Here is a 15,014-nt window from a genome sequence, read left to right on the forward strand (position 1 = left end):
CAATGAATGAATGAAAATCTAATTTCTCTGTCACTGTTTATTAAAAAAATCACAATTAAAATAAAATTTTATTTAAAATAACCCAAAAGTCATATTGCCTTTACAAGTCTGCTATCTGCAATCTCTACAAAGTCCTGAAGAGCAATGATGTCATTTTAAAAACTGAGGTCCACGTGTTTTAATCCATAACCCTTCCAATCACCTGCTATGAATCTTTGAGTTGAACAATGAATAAGGATGACAGGAGAAGATTTGATGTGTTTGAGTTTTAGTATTGGAGAAGAGAGTGAAATATCCCATGGACTGCCCAAAATGCATACAGAGATACCTTGGGAAAAGTGCAACCAAAATTCTACTCAGAACTATAAAGTCAAGCAGTTCTTTCATCTTAATTGATTCACTAGTTTTTTGGTTTTTCTTTTGTTTGTTTTAGTTGCCGTTGAGTTGACTAGGACTCATAGCCTCTATATATCAAATCAGATTGAAAACGTGCCCAATCCTGACCATTTTCCCAGTCTCTACTGTGCTTTATGAGGTAGTATTGATGAATTCAGGATTCTTTAAATAGGTCATATATTTTTGTAAAGCTGACTTCAGTTGCCTTCAGCCTGCAAAACTGGTTGTTTGCCCTAGAATTCTTTTTCTCTCTTTAGTCTTGTAAAGTTCTTTAAACTGTTTACCAGGAAATATAATACATTTTTTGGATTAATATTCACCTCTTTGAAACTGTTTTTCTCCATTGCATGTAATTCTTTCCTGAATTAGCTCTTACCTCTTTGAAGGTTTTTTTACAATTGTATGTAATTAAATCAACGTTTACCTCTTTGAAGCTGTTTTTCTCAGTTACATGTGATTGAATTAGCATTTGTCTCTTTGAAGATGTCTTTCTCAGTCATATGTCAACTATATCACAAACTGTTTACTTACTAGGAACTGTGACACAAGCTCAAGTACAAAAACTAATCACCATTATTAGACAAGAAGGCAATTTTTGAAAAGTTTTCTCTGTCCTCCCATATCTGCAAGAAAGTGACTTGGATATTTCAACCTATTTGTCTTATTGACAATTGACAAGGAAAAGAACACTTCACATTGAGTAACATGATTAAACCAATTATTGCACTTATTCAGACTACCTTCAATTAGTCTGGGATTGCTTAAGAATTTGAGTTTACTTCTATTTTTGTTTTCAATTTTTCCAAGGACTGTTTATTATTAAACTGATTAGTATAGTCAGTTGTTATAACTTGCCACTGTTTAGTTCTTTTGATCTCATGGCAGATGAAATCATGACTCATGTCTGTTAACAAATTTGTATATTTATTTCTCATCTAGCTTTTGTTTATGAACTTAATATTTTACTACTGACAAAGATGAATAAAATGTATTTTAAATGAATTTTTGAAAGCTTTTATGACTTCAGATGTTACCCATTTCACTAGGATGCAGAGAATGAACTTTGGAAACCATATTTGCCTATTGAGTGAGTTATGCCATGAGATAATGATCTTTATTTTTTAACCCTACAAAGTTAGTCGAAAAAAGCACTTTGGTCCTAACAGTACTAAGAGTTATGAAGTATATATATATATATATATATCTCGTCTGTGACTTGACAGCAGTTAACAACAACAACATAGAGAGAGCTCTGTTGGCCTATTGGATAGAAAGTTAAGCCAAAGGCTTAACTTAATCTGCAGCCCTGAGGCCTGGTTTTAATTGTTTGTTCATTTGCTGTACAGAGGTAACTCTTAGTTGCTGTGATGCAAAGCAATGTGACACTGATGTGTCAAATGTGATAAAGGTTATCCATAGTGGACAGTGTTTGGTAGAGCTCCCCAGTTAAAACAAGCCTGGAAGCTGTAGCAGCATCCACTTTTGAAATAGCCTGCCTCCAGAAACACTATGAACTTGAAGAAATGGTGAATGTTATGCAAGTGTTCAGGTCTTTATAGATAGGGTCGCTATGAGTCATCTATTGACGGCACTTAACAACAACTATGTGTGTGCACACATATACTCTTACACACATAGACATGTATACATACATATACATATAAATACACATAAACCATATGTACATATGTACATATGTATAGATATGTTTTTTAAAAACATATTTGCTCTTAATAAATCAGAGTCCACAAAACTTGGTCATCTGATCTCTAGCTTCACTTTTGTCATTGTGTTATTGTTGTTGTTATATATCTCCAAGTCACCTGTGACTCACAGTGACCCTAAACTTGGCCCTAAACCCTGTTCTATCCTGTGCCAATCTCACTATCTGTGACAAACCTACCCCCATTACTCTAGTCACTGAATCAATCCATCTCATCGAGAATCATTCTCTTTGGCACTGTCCCTCCACCCTCCCAAGCATGGTGTCCCTTTCCAAGGACTGGTCCCTCCTTGCAACATTTCCAAAATATGTCAGATTAAGCTTCAGAACAATTGCCTCCAAGGAGTATCCTGGTTTCACCCTCTCCAGAACAGACCTGTTTATTCTCTTAACAATCCATGATGTATTCAGTACTATTGTCCAACATGACAACTCAAAGGTATCAACTCTCCTTCTATCACCCCTAGTCATTGTCCCACTCTCTGAAGCATAGCAAGTGATTGCAAAGAGCATGAACTGTATCAGGCTCACCTTAGTCTCCAGATTGACATCATTGCTCCTCAGTACTTTGTAATCTGCAAAAATCTTCTGTAATTCCTGTCCATACCAAAACCCATGTTTTCCTACATTCATGCCTTCATTATTACTTCTAATCTTTGAATTCCAGTCCCCAGTAATTGCTAATGCATCTTGATTGGATGTTTGATCAATTTCAGATTGAAAAAATTAGTAGAAATAATCTCTTTCTTTGCCTTAGTTATTTGTCTATATGTTTGAATAATAGTCATATTAACAGGTCTTCCTAGTATGTGTAATGGATAGTTTCCTGTCCCTCACAGAATTATACAACAGATAATTATTGAAATTATCTTTATACCTATGAAAGCAACATATGGCATCAAGACTGGAGAAAGACTCACCAACAACCTGTGTTATGTTGATGACACTACTTTCCTTCTTGAAAGTAAGGAGAATTTGAAACATCTCCTGCAGAAGATTAAGGACTACAACCTTCAGTATGAACTGTATCTCAACATAAAGAAGACACAAATTCTCATCATGGGTCCAAGAGTCAACATTATGATAGATATAGAAAAGGTTGAAACTGTCAGTGATTTTATCTTGCTTAGATCAACAATCAACACCCTTGGTTTCAGCAATCAGGAAATCAGGAGATATATTGCATTGGGCAAGTTTGCATTCAGGGAACTCTCTAAAATAATGAAGAGGAATGATGTCAATTTGAAGACTAAGGTGCACCTGATTCAGGTCCTGGTCCTTCAAGTCGACTGCCATGCATTAGAGATCTGGACAATGAATGAGGATGCCAGAAGAACTGTTGCCTTCGAGTCACCAAAGCCATATTCAGATATGTTCTGGAATGGGCGTGGCCAGAGGGTTCCTTTGAGGCAAGGATGACCAAGCCTCATCTTTCATTCTTTCACTTAGCTAGGTGAGGCTATTCCTTGGAAAGAAAAATCATGCTTGGAAAGACAGAGGATTAGCAAAGGAGAGAAATAACCTTAAAAAAACAAATTGACACTGTGACTTCAGCAATATGCTCTAGTGAGGATGAGGATGGCACAGGATAAGGCAAATTCCAGAATGGCTGGTCATAGGGTTGCTAAGAGTCGTACTCAACTTGATGGCAACCAACAACAATTGATTTATTTTTCTGTTCTCACATATACCTAAACTCACTTGTATATTTATATGCTTATATTCATCTACTTGTTATCATGCACTTTTTCCCCCTTTGTTGAATTTGTTACGGTATTTTCTTTAAAAAATATTATTAATTTCAATGAAAATTTACAGAGACTCTGGATTTCCATTCATTCATTGTTGCACTTTTCTCCCTGCTTACCCACCACCCCAATACACTCTTCTCTTTGAGAAAGGAAAGAAAAATTCTTTCATTGTTTTACAATCCCTCCCCCCAGCTGCACTCCACTATGCAGCCTTCTCTCTGGACTTCTGTCATGACAAAAATACCTAATCACATGTCCCTTTTAAACTATTTTCTCCCTCATCTGTTTCAATGCAGTATCATTATTAAACTCATCTTTCTCAGTCTCCCCCCAACCCTGATGTCAGTCCTGTTTTACAGCAGTATGTTGCTTTGTTTTCATGTCAAATCTTTAGCCTAAGCATCCTGTTCATCTTGCGCATTATTTAGTAAACAACATATACTTTGGTCATACTGGGCTTATGCCAGTCTGATGACTGTGTAGTGAGAAGTTGTCCAACCAACCAAAAGCTAAGAGGTTCAAATTCATCAGCCACTCTGTGAGACAAAGATGGGCAATCTTCTCTTGTGCTATTTATTGCCTCTGAAAAGCCATTGGAGGATGAGCTATGAACTGATCCTGACTAGGTGATTAACTGTCTCTGAAAACCCACTAGAGGGTCAGCTATGTGTCAGGTCAAACTTTACACAGCAACAGAAATTATATAGCAGCAACAATACAATTTCCTATGCTGGTATGATATATTTGTTATTCTACGCAAATGCTCTCTAGTTAAACATGCGTGATAAAGGAGTGTTGATTTTTCTCTTAAATGACTATTTCTGTTTTCTTTTCAATAAATGTAGTACCACATACCAAATCAGATACATTTGTGTTTTATTGACTATGAAAAGACATTTGACGGTGTAGATCATAATAAATAATGACTAACATTGAGAAGAATGGGAATACCAGAACACTTTAATTGTGCCCTTGCAAAACATATACCAAGACCAAGAGGCTGTGGTGTGCGCAGAGCAATGGAACACTATATGGTTTAAAATTAGGAACAGTGTACGCCAAAGTTTCATCCTTTCTCCATACCTATTGAATCTGTATGCTGAGCAAATTATTTGAGAATCTGGACACTTCGAAGAAGGCTATGAAATTAGAATTGGAGGAAGACTTATCAATAAACTTCATTATGCAGATGACACAACTTGGCTTTACTTTGCTTCCTTCTCCTCTTCGGGAGGAGGACATGAAGTGCTTATTGAAGAGAATCAAAGACTGAAGCTTTTAGATTGGATTATATCTCAATGTTAAGCACACAAAAGTTCACACTTCTGAACTTTCATAGGCAACATTCTGATAAATGGAGAAAGATTGATTCCGTCAACAATTTAATCTTGAATCCATAATCAACACCCTTGATGTTAGGAGATCAGGAGACTTATTGTACTGGGAAAGTCTATAGTTAGGGACCTCTCTAAATTACTGAGGATCACTGATTTGAGGATTAGGAAGTACCTGATTCAAGCCATGGTCTGTTCAATGCTGAAGGCTGAACAAAGAATAAGGAAGAAGAATTGATGCCTTAGAACTGGTGTGTTGAACAAGAGTATTGAATATCTCAGAAACTGCCAGAACAAACAGATACATGTCCAAAAAAGCTGCAGCAGTGGTCCTTGGAGAAAAGGTGATAAAGCTTCATCTCATATATTTTGTTTAGGTTGCTAGGACAGTGTGGTTCTTGGAATGTGCTATCATGCTTGAGACAGTAGAGGGACTGTGAAAGAGGGGAGGACCGCAACCAGGTTGGTTGACATGGTGACTGAAGCAACGAGCTCAAGTGAGTCAGAGATTTTGTGGATGGCACAGAATAGGACAAATTTTAGATTTGTTGTTTATGAGGTCATACGTGCCTCGATGACATCTAGCAACAACAACCAGAGCAAATGCAAAATAAATTACCAGAGCAAATGCAAAGGAAACTTGCATTGATTTATTCCTTTTCTTCACATTGCATAAATCATGTCAGATATCACTTCAAAATATATGCTTAATTTGCAGGATTTTTACTACATACATTTTCATTAATCCATGTAATACATTATTTTGTTACCTGGTTTATTTTAATTGTTTCCAACTAAGGCAATGTAATGGTGTACATATTTTCATTGCTATTTTATTGCTCTTCAAAGAGCAATGAGAGAAATCTTTTGAAAAGAAAATCATAACATATTTTGCCCAACTTCTACATAATTTTCTCTGATTTTCTGTGCTGCCTAACATATTTTACTTTTATTTCTCTTTTAAATACTAATGTCCATTAAAACAGACAAAAATATACATCTTCTCTTTTATCTACTTAGCCATTTTACTTTATATGTCTTTTCTTATTAACTAATTATTATCATTTCCAAAGATATTCTTATACTTATGAACTTAGGTAGAATATCCTCATAGATCTTTTCTTACTACTTTACGTAAAACATCAATCTATTTTCCATAATCTGCTCCCAATTTTTAGTTTAACTTAAAACTAATTGTTTTTGTTATTATTGTGTGCCATTGAGTCTCTTAAGACTCATAGATACCCTATAACTCACAGAGCTGAACCTTGCCCTATCCTATGTCATCCTTAATATTTTTGAAATACTTTAGCATAGTGTTATAGTCACTGTGCCAATCCACATTTTAGATGTTTTTCCTTTCTTTTTCTGACCTTCCAACTTCCCAGCATTATGTGTCCTTCCAAAGACTGTTTCCTGCCGACATCATGCCTTATCTATGTAGTACAAAGTTTCACCATCCTTGACTCTAAGAAGAATTATGATTGAACTTCTTCCAAGTCAGACCTGTTTGTTTTGTTTTTGTTTGGTGGTTTGTTGTTTTTTTGGTTTGGTTTTTTTTTATTCCCCAGCAATCTCTGGGATATTCAGTACTCTTTCACAACAACACAAGTGAAAACCTTTGATTAATTTTCTCTCATTTTTATTTATTATCCAACTTTCAGATGCACGGAAAATAACCGAAAATATCATGGCTTTGATCAAGTGCACCTTGTTCTTTAAAATGACATCGTTTTTGCTTTTAGAACTTCAAATTGTTCCTTGACAGAATATTTCCCAGTAAAAAAAATATTTTTATTTCTTTGTTTTTCCAATTTGTACTTTATTTAAATGAAATGACACATAAAATTAGGGAAATGACTTTGTAGTATACTTATTTTGAGAACGTAAAAATTTCTCATATTCACAAACACACGGATACACTACCATCCAAACTTTCAGTCTAGGCAGTAAAAGTCTTCTGGAATTAAAAGATTTTATCTATTTTGTTTTCTTCAAATTCCAATTTTCTTTTTGCCCAAGACTTTATTACAAATATGTTATCAGTCCATCTGTTCTCAGCTTCGTTGGCTACTTTATTTGCTTGACTTATTCAATTGGGGTGATGCAATAAGTACTTCCTGCAGCTGTTACTGCAAAATAAGTATTTCTTCCATAACTTGTGGGTAGTATTCTTTATTTTTTTCTACTTCTGCAGTTAGCTGTTCCTCTTGGTCCTGAAGGGATGAAAGCTCCTTTACTAGCTTGGTTCGTTCTTCTGTGTCAGTCCGATTTTTGCATTCTCGATGCTTTTTTTGTTGGTTTTCATGCTTTTGGCTTTCTTCAGAGAACTGAGACTACAGAATCTCTAATTTATGTGTCTGTGCATGAAGAGCTTTACTTGGAAAAGCCCAATAATAATTTGATGTTCAGATCCTCTCACAGTCAACCATGCCATCATCCACTAAGCTTTGAAGGACTTCTTTTACTGACATAGTAGTAATGCCTTTCTCTTTGGTAGCAATCTTCTCCATATCCTTTGTTGAAATTCATCTTTAGTCCCAAAGAAGATTTCCATCATGCTCATTTTCTGTCTCTCTGCACTCAGATCTTTTTTTCTTTGACATGGCTTATACAACAAATCTTCCAGCAACTCACTTGCACCTTTTTTTATTTCCTGACTGATGCTATCAGGGATGTTGATTGTGGAGACAAATAATATTAATTAAAATAAAATTCAAATGTTGACAAATTGAATCTTTTCTCCCTTCTCTATTGATTCAGTGGTAGTAATTGCTTTATATATTTTTTAATACCTTTGCAACCTCTTTATTATGTAGAGTTTAGATATTTTAAAATTAGGACTCATTTGTCTAGTATATACACATATTTTATGCACACACATATATAAATGTTTAAGGTCTTTTGTTCATAGGGTTACTATGAGTCTTGCTTGATAGCAATCAATAACAACAATGAAAACAGCAAAATTAAATGAAAAGTGTATAACCTACAGGGTAATAGACAATTTGACATTTTCTAATACATATTTTAGTATAATTTCTACCACATCCAACTCTACGAATTTTGTTAAATGTTCATAGTTGTATAGGGACTTCAGGCTTTTTGTTCATAGGGTCGTTATGAGTTATGAATGACTCGAAGGCAATCAACAACAACAACTCTTTACCCAACGAACAGTAAACCCACTGTAAAGTTCAGAGGTTTTTAACAATTTAATTCCCTAAAATTTTATATTTCATCTATTAAAAAGAGCTCTTTATAAAGGGTTATCCTACTGCCTCTACTTTTAAATATACCAGGAACCTCTAAATATCTAAAAAGACTCAACATTTCAAATAAGAATTTACTTTTTCAGTATAAACATTGCTGTCAAATAAAATTGTACACAAAAATAATGGCTGTAACCTGAGGTATCTTCCACATATGACCAGTTTGGTCTTAACCAGTTAGCTATTCACTTTTCCTTCTTTATATTATCAATCCAGGAGATAAGTACAAACCTGTGTAATGTTGATTTGGATAGGCTGAACAAACTCATCACAAAGTCATTTACATTAGACAAACTTTGCTATGAATTAAACAAAAGTGTATAAAATATGCTAATTTTACCACTGGCAACCTTTTAAACATCAATAGTCTAGACATTGCAAAATCAGAATTCACTTTTTCTTTATTTACACCATCTATAGCAAGAAAAATGCATTTAATATACAGGAAAGTGGATGTGTATAACACTGTTCAAGTATGAACACACTAATATATTATCTTTAATTATTGACAGAGGTAGAGAAGGGGAAGGGGAATGTTATCAGCTAGAATATTTCTTATTTAAAAGACATATTCAGATTATAAATCTTGTCAAATATATACAGTTTATGGAAACTGAGTAATATGATATGTTTGATTTGCTGGATTTAGCTAACAAGGAGCGGTTGGCTGGAAGCCTTTTGTTTAGAGCCAATGAGGACCTAGCCCACAGGCCTAGGTCAAGTCAGTTGGGCCCTCAGACCTATGGCCCTTGGGCCTAGTGTTAACTGTGTTACAAGTGAACATTCTTCAAAGTGGTACAGCACTGGTCTGTCAATTTGCACTACTAGGGTTTCTGTGATACTGAACGCTGTGCTATTAGTGTGCCAAATACTATAATCTCCCATAGTGGTCAATAGTTGGTGGAGCTTCCAGATTAAGACAGAGTTGGAAGCAAGAGTGGCATCCCCTTTCTAAAGAGCATGCCTCCAGAAACTCTATGAACTTAGGGAATAGACAATAGTCACAGAACAGGATTCAGGTCTTTTGTTCAAAAGTTTGCTGAGTCATGCTCAACTAGACTGCACTTAATAATAACAAATATATGTTGTTTTTGTTGTTTGCCTTCAAATTGAGAATAACTGATAGTGACCCTATGAACAAATGGCCTAAAGCCCTTCTACAACTATCAACATTTATCAAAGTTCATAGAATTTCTGGAGGCATGATTAGAAAGTGGATACCACTGCTGCTTCCAAACCTGTCATAGAACGTTATTGGCTGGGTTGCCTGCGATACATAGTGACCCTCTGTACAGCAGCTCTGAACTTTTCCCTATCCTAAGCCAGTCTCACCGTCTCTGACACACCAACCCCCATTGCCCAGTTACTGTATCAATCCATCTCATCTGGGGTCTTCCTCCGCTGTGCAGTCCATCCACCCTTCTGAGTATGATGCCCTTCTCCAAGGACCAATCTCTCCTAGTCACATGCCCAATACATATATGACAAAAATTTCAGAATTTTTAGTTTGGCTCCTGTTTAGCCTGTATTTATCTATTTGAATAGAATAGACAGATATTTCATGGTTTAAAATTAGGAAATGTATGCATCAGAGTTGTTCTTTTCTCTATAACTAAAAATCAGTGTACTAAACATATAATTGTAGAAACAGGGTAATATGTGGGAGGTTTTGGTATTAACATTGGAGGAAAACTCATCAGTAACCTACATTATGAAGATTATACAACTTTTTTTGCATAAAGTGAAAAACACAGCAATTACTAAAGATTACAAGACTATCACCTTCAACATGAATTACATTGTTGTTGTGTTCTGTCAAGTTGCCTGTGACCCACAGAGACTCTATGTACTATGACCCTATGTACATAGACCCTACATTTTAACGTCTGTCCTGTCCTGAGACAGTCTCACTGATTGCAACACACTTACCCCCATTTCACCAGTTATTGTATCAGTCCATCACATCTAGGGTCTTCTTTTCCTGTGCTGTCCCTTCACCCTTCCAAGCTTGATGTCCATCTCCAAGGACTAGTTTCTTTTGGTCATGTGCCCAAAGCATATGAGATGGAGCTTCAAATTCCTAGCCTCCAAGTAGAAATCAAAAACTCAAAGAATTTGATCCTGCTTCTGTCATCTTTAGTCATTGTCCAGCTGTCAGATGCATTACAAATAATTATAAAGACCATGGCCTTGATTAAGCACACTTTAGTCTCTCAATTGAGATTGTTGCTTCTAAGTACTCTGGAGAGGTCCCTGACAGCAAATGATCCCAAAGCAGTTTGTCTTTTCATCTCCTGACTGCTGGTGCCAAAAGTGTTGATTGTGGAGTCGAGCAAGCTGTAATTGCTAACAACCTCAACCTTTTCTCCATCTTTCATGATGCTGCCAAATGGACAAGTGGTGTGAATTTTTGCCTTCTTGGTGTTGAGCTTCAATCCATAATGAAAGCTGCAGTCCTTGATCCTCAGCAGCAAGTGCTTTAGGTCCTCCTCAGTTTCAGCAAGCAAAGTGTGCCATTTGCATAACATAGGTTGTTGATAAGTCTTCCTCCAATATGATGCCATATTACTCCTCATAAAGGAGGACACAATACTAAAAAATTTAAAATAAAATCCTTACATATATGAATAGGCAACATCATGATAGATGAAGAAAAGTTTGGAGCAATCAAGTATTTCATTTCACTTGGATTCATAATTAACATGGATGGGTAGTAGGTATTGCTATTATTGTTAGCTGCCATCAAGTCAAATATGAGTCATAGAGACCCTATGAAGAAAATATATGAACCCTGTTCTATCCTGTGCCATCCTCACACTTTCTGACACACACAAGAGCCCATTGCAGCAGTCACCTTATCATTCCACCTGGTTCAGGGTCTTCTCTCTTTCGTCTACCTCCACCCTCCCCAGCATCATGTCCCTTTCCAAGGAATAGCACCCCCTAGCAACATGTCCAAAGTAAGTGAGGTGAAGTCTCATCATTCTTGCCTCCAAAGAGCATTTGGCTTAACTCTCTCCAAGTCATATCTGTTCGTTCTCTTGGCCATCCACAGGATGTTCAATGCTCTTTTTCAACACCACAGCTCAAAGGCATCAATTCTTTTTGTGTCATCCTTATTTATTGTTTAGCTACCAGTTGCCTAGCAAGGAATCGGAAAGATCATGGTCTGAATCTGACACACTTTAGTCCTCAAACTGATATCACTACTCCTCAACAATTTGGAGAGATCCCTAACTGCAGTTTTTTCTAGTGAAATGTCTCTATTTCCTGATTGCTGGTGCCAACGGTGTTTATTGTGAATTAAAGCAAGATGAAGCTAGTGAAAGTTTCAATCTCCATTCCATCCATTATGACACTATCTACCTGTCCTGTGGTAAGAATCTTTGCTTTTTGACATTGAGATGCAATCTATACCGAAGGCTGTGTTTCTTAATCTTCTGTAACAAGTGCTTTAATTTGTCCTCACTTTCAGCAAGTAAACAAGGTTGTGTCATTTACATGGATAATAGTAGTAGTAGTGAAGAAATAAAGAGATATGTTGCATTGGGCAAACATGCTGTCAAGTATCTCCTAAAAATGCTGAAGATTGACAATGTTAATTTAAGAAATAAGGGGAGAATATTCTAACATGTGAGGCTTTCCTGTGTCAGTTGAAGTTCCTGTCAAATTTAGGTAATTAATTAGGAATATGAAAGAATAGCACATGTATTTGAATTGTGATTTTGGAATGCATATTAAATATGGACAAAAAACCTCCAACAATAAAAAAAAAACAACAAAAACCACCAACCAGCAAACAAAAAACAAAAGTCAGAGACCAAAGATCAAAATGAATAAACAAAACCAAACAAGTCTGTCTTCAAGGAAATGAAATTAAGTAGATACTCTTTGAAGAAAGAATTATTAAACTGTATCCTACAAATTTTGAGCATGTTGTAAGGAGGTACCAATGATTGGAAAAAGACATTATGCTAAAAAAAAATTAGCAAAGAAAGAATGCCTTCAGAGAGCTCAATTAAAACAGTGGGTTCAACAATGGGTATGGTGGAGTATGTGAAGATGGCATAGAATAGCACCAGGTTTTGATCTGTTATTCATGATATTGCTATAACTTATAGTTTACTTGGTAGCATTTAACAGTGATATCAGTAATAACAGCTGCATGTAGCTTTTAAACTTTGATTTCTTTCTCAAAGTGATTTTACTGGATCTATTTTTGCTGTGTTATGTGCTGTCAAGTAGCCTGTGCCTCATAGTGACTCTATGTACAACAGTCTAAACTCTGCTCTATCTTGAGTCAAACTTACTATCTCTGACACACTCACCCTGGCTGTTAACAATCTCAATCTCTTCACTGTCTGTAATGATGCTGCCAACTGGCCCAGTGTTGAAAATCTTTTTTTTTCTTGATGTTGAACTTAAATCCATATTGAAGGCTGCAGTTCTTGACTTTCTGCAGCAAAGTACTTTACATCCTCCTCAAAGAAACATTGTGTGGTTTAACACTGAGAAGAGTGTACTCCAGTGATGTGTCCTGTTTCAGTACCTTTTCAATATATAGGCAGAACAAATCATCCAGGAGGCTGGGATCTATGAGGAGGAATGTGGCATCAAGATTGGAGGAAGACTCATCAATAACCTGCATTATGTAGATGATACACCTTGATTGATCTAGTGTTGTTGTTGTTAAGTGCCATTGAGTCATAGATGACTCATAGCAATCCTATGAACAAAGTCCTCAACACTTGTGTGACTTTCACTCTTTCTCCAGGTTCATAGGGTTTCTGGAGGCAAGCTATTATGGAAGTGGATGCCACTCCTGATTCCAAGCTTGTTTTAGTAATCAGGGAGCTCCACCAAACACTGTCCACCATGAGTAACCATTATTGCATTTGACATGGAGTAATAATCTTTTAGATAAAATATGTAAGTAGTATTTGTTAAATTTTTTTTAATCAAGCACAACTTTAGTAACTTTGTGGTTTTGTTATATTGTTTTACTTTATTTTGAAATTGTTATTGGGTTTTTTGGGTTTGGTTTTGTTTTGTTTTTTGTTATGTATCACCTAGCTGTCTATGACTCATAGTGTCCTATACTGTACAAATGAAGAAGTTGTGGGAAGATTTGATTGTTTTTTTTAAAATACAGAAGAATGAAAGTTAAATTTTAAGATGCACTAGAGACACAGTATAGTAAAGAAGTATAAAATAAGACAATAAAGTGAAGTCAGATAAACTTCACTTTCATAGGAATTCCACATAACAACTTAAAATGTAAGGAGTTAGACTTAGTGATTTGTGTTATATTTGTGAATAAATGAGAAATGGAAATACTACATTTTAAATTTCATGATCTTACTTTGTAACATCATGAAAAAAATTGGCAAATAACTAACTAACCAAAGGGAAAAGTTTTACAGAAGTGTTAAATTGTGGACTATGCTGTGTTTGATTCAGGTCACGTCCTTTCCAATTACTTGCTAGGCATTGCTGGGCAATAAATAAGGACGACAGGAAAAGAAATGAAGCCTTTGAGCTGTAGTATTGGAGAAGAGCACTGAACATCCTATGGACAGCCAAGAGAATGGACAGATAGGTCTTGGAAAAAGTGCATCCAGAGTGCTTTTTGGAGACAAGACTGCTCTTTGGAGGCTTCGCCTCATGTAATTTGGGCCTGTTTCTAGGAGGTGCTATTCCTTGGAGAAGAACATAATGCTGGGAAGGATGGAGGGTCGGCTTAGGAAAGGAAGACCCTCAGCCAGCTGGATTGATGTGGTGACAGCTACAATGGGCTCTTATGTGTCAGGGAGTGTGAGGATGGCACAGAATAGAACGGGGTTTCAGATCTTTTGTTCATAGGGTCTCTATAAGTCATACTCAACTCAACAGTACTTAACAATGATGATTTAAGTCTTAGAAGGCAGAACGTTTGTGTTTAAGGAAAAACAAAGGAATTCAATAAAATAATTATTTTCCCCCTTTTTTTGCCTATACAAAGTTAAAATTTTACTACCTATCAATTCACAAAGATAAAACTGACTTATGTGTTAGCAAACTTTCTGTAATTAACAAATTGGATTAGAAAAGTCAATACTACTTGAAAGTAATGTTGATGCCACAACAGTAGAATAGAACTTGTAGGACAGTATAAGAGTTTACATTATGATATTTAATAACGAGTTAACATCAGAGTTTATTATATTTTATTTTGTATTACTCTATATTATATAGATAAATAATACTTTTAATTATCTCAATATTGGAATATGAGGAATAACCTCAACAATTTCCAATTTACTTGGAAAATAATAGAAAACATATCATTCATAGTCAGTAGAAAGGAAAGAAGAAATTGCTATTAAAATTTTCCAATCAGTCTATAGATAGCAAATTTTCTCTACACTATGTGATATAGCATAAAGTCTAAACCCTTCTAAACCCAGCCTGGACTTGCAGCAATTCTCTGCTGATGTGCTGTTCTAATCGTTTTTGGAGAATCTTCAGTAGAATCTTGCTTGCATGTGAAATCAATGAC

The 15,014-nt window shown here is 35.6% G+C and overlaps 1 pseudogene; it reads right to left on the bottom strand.

Annotated features, from left to right (window-relative positions):
* Nucleotides 1–7,141: 7,141 nt before the first annotated feature.
* Nucleotides 7,142–15,014, bottom strand: part of LOC102861485 — a 49,450-nt pseudogene continuing 41,577 nt past the window's right edge.

The sequence above is a fragment of the Elephantulus edwardii genome, unplaced genomic scaffold, assembly GCF_000299155.1.
Source record: "Elephantulus edwardii isolate Elephantulus edwardi_28Jun2011 unplaced genomic scaffold, EleEdw1.0 scaffold00107, whole genome shotgun sequence".
NCBI classification, from domain to species: domain Eukaryota; kingdom Metazoa; phylum Chordata; class Mammalia; order Macroscelidea; family Macroscelididae; genus Elephantulus; species Elephantulus edwardii.